We start from the raw sequence: 5,071 nt of genomic DNA on the forward strand, positions 1-5,071 counted from the left end.
AATACAAGCGCACATAGTTACAGCCCTCTCACATTTGACAGTGATGCCAAAAATGCACACTCGAGAAAAGACGGCATCGTCAACAAACGGTGCAGGGCAACTGGATGTCCACGTGCAGAAGGATGAAGTTAGGTCCATGTTCATAAACCTGCACAGAAATCAACTAAATGGATCGGAGATCTTCACGTGAAATCTGAAATGCCAAAATGGCTCAAAGAGCACACAGAGAGACAAATATCGCCTGTTCCTTCTCATATGAGAATCCCAGCATCAAATCTTGGTCTGTGCTTCACTTGGAGAACAAGTAGTGATGGAGGTGGGTCTTGTAATAATAAAGAAACTGCCTCGGCCCTCATAGGACAGAAAATTAGGTAGGCGGAGTAGACAGAAGAGGATGCTGGGAAAAAGAAGCTTAGTCGAGGAAGTCGCCATGATGCTCCCACTCCAGACAGACGCAGGTTAAGATCCTCTCTGGTAAGCCAGCTCATGGGCTACACAGAATATTAGAAATGGGTTAGAACAATATGTAAGAGCTAACCAATAAGAAACTGGAACTAGCCGGGCCAGGCAATGTTTGAAAGAATACAGTTTCCGTGTAATTATTTCTGGGTATAAACTAGCCATGCGGGCGGCCGGGTGCCGGGGACGCAGCCCTGCCGCTCCTATTTCAACAAAGTAGCTCTAGAAAACTAGAGATGGGCCACTGAGGGTGGACCTCAAGGGAGGGGGGTAATAAAATATGGCTAAAATAAAAGTAGAGAGGGAGAATAGTAGAAGGTGAAAGGTTAAGCAAAAGGGGGTGGGGCTATGGGGAAATGAGTAAGCAAGGGAAGAGTTAACCAAAATTAAGGGTGTATAAAAAGGCTGTATGGAAACCTATGATCTTTAAGTCCCAGTAAAAAATATATATACACATATGTATATATGTGTATATATATATATAATTAAAGGGGCTAGTAGAACACACGTGACATGATAGAAGAGGAGGGAATACTGGGGGTATTACGTATAGGTGGAGGGGGTGGGAAAGAGGGGGTGGATAAGATATGAGTTAACCAAAACTGAGGACATATTTGATAAAGATATATGAATCACTGCAAATGTGTATGCTAATTTAAACTTTTCTTTTTTTAAAGAAACAGTCTGGATCAGTGGTGAAGCTGCTCCCCCAAAGACACGGGTTACTAAACAAAAATGTCAGTGCCGAGCATAGATCATTACCCTATAAGCTGCTACTGGTGAGGGAGGCCCCCAAATGACGCAAGCTATTGCCATTGCTCTTGGTTGCCCGCCAGAATCCGATGGGAAGACCATATTGCTGAATTGCTGAAGACACCCACGCTTTGTTTGCAGGACACAGAGAAATGAACCTTGCATTGACTGGGCCACTCTCTCCCCACTAGCTGGCTTTCACGGTGATGGAACAGGCTACGTAGGCTGCTGGCGGAGAAAAGATAGCAGCAGTCTTACCCAGCACTGGATCCTGCATGCTGCAATATCAACCTTCCAGATAAGGCACGCCCACTGGTGCAATAGTGACCTTATTTTTATAGGAGTGTGGTGGTTTGATTAAGAAACATCCTGTACAGGCTTGGCATCTGAATACTTGGCCCCCGGTTGTGTTGTGCAGTTGGGAGGTTTCGGAGGTATGGCCCTGCTGGGGGAAGTATGTCAATAGGGGCAGACTTGGTGAGTTTATAACTTCAGCCCACTTCCAGCTCCGCCTTCCACCTCCACCGCTCAGCTTCCTGCTTAGGCTGCCACGTCTGCCTGCTGCCACCCCCCCCCCCCCCGTGATGGACTCTTATGCCTCTGGAACTGGAACCCCAAATAACTCTTCTATACGTTGCTTGGTCCTGTGTTCTAAGATAGCAAAGAACAGTAACTTAGACGGGGATAACCAAAGACCTTCTAAATGGATTGGAGGCCTGCTGCGCAAGACGGATTTCATGCCTGGTCCCATCCGTGAGCCTGATGAAAAGCATGTCTGGGGAGGTCATCTGCCCTAGAAGTGAACCTACGTGTCTTCTAAATGATCATGTTGTCAAACTGCCTTCTAAATATTTACGTTTATACTCACAGACCTGTGCAGCTCTCAACCTTGGCCGGAGAAGCTTCCTTTTGCAGTAGTGGTCAGTGAAGAGAGTCAAGACTGGTCAAAGAGTTGAGAATAAGTGACTCTGGGTGGCCAGCCACTGAGAGGACCTTGGCATCAACCTCCCGCATCCAAGGCTTAGGGGACACTGAGGAAGGGGAAACAGAAGGGTTGCGAGCGCTGAAGGATGAGGAGGAGAACTGGGAAGTGACGACATGCACAAGACCCACGTGAGATCAAGCCAGTCGAAACTCCAGCATGAGGAGACTGCTGAGACCACAACCCAATTGGAAGCATAATTGGCAGTTGATGGATGAGGGAGGGAAAGTTACTCTCCTATGGGAATGCGGTCACTGGTAGGTTTCCCATGCCCCAGTAGATGACCCAACACCCATGAGCATATGGAAGTACTAACTGTACTCAGTGGGTCATTAAATTAAATAGGAAAAAAAGACATGATGTTGGGAGGTACTTATGGTGGGTGTTCATGGAAAGAGCTGGAGGGAAGGAGACTCAAAATACATTGTATATACCCATGATATTTCAAAGAATCGATAAACAATAGTGTTTTAAAAATAATATTATAATCTGTAGCTTGAGGTGACTTCACTAACTAGAAGTATAAGAATTGAAAGAAATTTCATTTACTCGGTAATAAATGCCTTATACTAAATCATGTCAGTGGAAAAAAAATCTAGTTTCATGAAATAGAAAGCTATTGTTTAAATTTGCAATTGTTTGACAGCAAAAATGATTTGCCACTGAAATCATTAAATGATTAACTCTGCTTTAATAGTTCCGTGGTCAGTCATGGTCAGCTTTTTAAGAACGTGGTTTCTTTGTGAGATGCACTTTATTTTTGTGACTCTGTGCGGGGGGGGGGGGGGGGGAGTCACGAGTGCAGCAGCCTGCAGGAGCTACAGGACTGTGAAGCTGGAGCTCCGGGCCCTTGAGAACTGCTCCACAAGGCTTCGGGGAACCAGGCCCGGTCCTCTGAAAAGCGGTCAAGTGTTCTTAATTGCGAAGGCTTGTGATTGCTTGCATCCCCACCTTCTCTCTCTTTCTATCTCTTTCTCTGTGTTTACAGAAATGATTCATTACTTTTTCATTTCTAAGAATTTTGTCACTTTTTTTTATTGATTTTGACTCCATTTTTAAGATGACCTATAATAAAAATGACTGCACAGCCCGACTTTGATGGATACTGCACTAAGGCAGTGTGCTCTCACACCATTGAGCACAGACCTCAGCAGAGACACAAACGTCCCCTGCGAAGGGACATCAGGGCTGCCGTCGGCAGTGTCCCACAGGACTGCTTTCACTTCTTGCGGTTAGCCTTTGGAGTCAAGACCTGTGGACTTCCTCGAGATCTGTGTACCTTGGCTCTGAGCATCGGCACCCACAGGCTGGCTCTCAGAAACTGCTGTTTAAGGCTGGGGAGCGCGCAGGGATCTGATCAGCCTGTTGCCTGCGCTTAGGAAGCCATGCCCTCCGTTCTATGCTAGGGGAAGACAAATCTAGGGACATGCAAGATCCAGTTCCTTCCTACACAGCAATTTTCTTCCTAGTGACAACTTTGGAAGAGCTTGTTTTTTGTTAAGAAAGGCAACATTTTTTCCAGGGGCGGTCATGTAAATTTGTAATCCCAACACAAGAGGCAGAAGGGAGAGGACCACATTCAAGGTTACCTCGGCTACAAGAGACCCACAACAAAACAAAGAAAAACTGTAATTAGAATCCTCACGATCGTGACTGGGGATATGAGGACACCACACTGCACTGACATATAAGACTCTATGTATTATGTAAATGTTTCCTTCAGACACTGTCTTTGAAGGGCTCTAGAAGGCCCGAGCATGGCAAACATGGCGCCAGCAGGTTTTGCCTTTTCCCCTTCTCCCCTTGCTAAACTGTCAGATTACATTCCTAAACTCCTAGGTCTGTTCCCTGTTTGGCCACCGACTCATGCTTGAGACTGATCACCAAGGTTCAACATCAAGATCCAGCATTCAAAATTCCTTACTTTGACTAACCTAATTAAAATACCCAATCAGAGCTTACCAACATGGCCTCGCCCATCCTAACACAGACCTCTCTTTTTTCGCTCTTAAAGTCAACACTTGCAAAGCTATTTGCTGCCGTGTCTGCTCAATTCAGATCCAGCCCCTTTGTCTCTTTTCTTGCTCACTAAAGGATCTCTGTGTTGGGTTTGTACTAAGAAACTGGTGTTTGGATGTGATTTGTGCCTAATCGGGGTCCAGAGTAGAGCACCCAGAAGTACTTGGGTCCATTCAGTCTTAGAAAACTGAAAAGTTAGTCCTTTCTTTGTTTGGAGAATAACTTTCCCTCACCAAGTTTTGCTGTAGTTTTTACGTGGCATCACGAGGACTTTTCATGCATTTTCTGATCTCCTTCCAAATCTACTCTAAGGGTCAGATAAGTAGAGATGTTCAACAGCAGACCAAAACCTAACAAACCTACCCAGCCTTCATACTGTGGCTTCAGTTTCCCCAAAAGTCTGATCTTTGCTGATTGAGCATTTAGGAAAAAATGTCTTGAGTATGTGCACTGTGTAATTTCATTTCAACTGAGGAATTCTAAATTCTTACTTACGGAAAGGGTGGTTATGTTTGTGCTAGGCTGTATTACAGAAAATGAAGTGCAACTTCTTTCTTCCCTTTTCTTTCTCTCAGAAACATAAAACAAAATTAAAAACTCTACGTGGAGAGGTGAGCTGGCTCAGTGATTGAAGTCACCCTTGGCCTCTGTAGGGCCTCATGAAGCGTGGGGCCACTGCTCTGCTCTGCTAATGGTAATTCAAGGGCTTCTAGCCCCTTACTCGAGATGACTTCCTTATACTAAGACCCAGGGAGTCCATAAGTTCTGCTCACTGATGCCACTGTAAGTACTGTGCCTGCAGCAGGATTCCATCGTCTGATCCCCGGGGGGGGGGGGGGGGGGGGGGGGGGGGGGCCT

At 45.7% G+C, this 5,071-nt stretch overlaps 1 long non-coding RNA gene across 4 annotated transcripts in view; it reads left to right on the top strand.

Moving 5' to 3' along the window:
• The first annotated feature begins 426 nt into the window (after positions 1 to 426).
• The window catches only part of LOC126512865 (uncharacterized), a 13,433-nt gene continuing 8,788 nt past the window's right edge, over positions 427 to 5,071 (top strand). For 3 of the 4 annotated variants that reach the window (XR_007595167.1, XR_007595168.1, XR_007595170.1), the window contains exons 1-3: positions 427 to 474; positions 1,137 to 2,451; positions 4,789 to 4,996. This is a non-coding gene — a long non-coding RNA (uncharacterized lncRNA). The remainder of the gene's footprint in view (positions 475 to 1,136; positions 2,452 to 4,788; positions 4,997 to 5,071) is intronic. The other variant, XR_007595169.1, reaches the window with a different exon arrangement.

The sequence above is a fragment of the Alexandromys fortis genome, unplaced genomic scaffold (assembly GCF_014885135.2).
Source record: "Alexandromys fortis isolate MF-2015 unplaced genomic scaffold, M_Fortis_MF-2015_v1.1 scaffold_10, whole genome shotgun sequence".
NCBI lineage: Eukaryota > Metazoa > Chordata > Mammalia > Rodentia > Cricetidae > Alexandromys > Alexandromys fortis.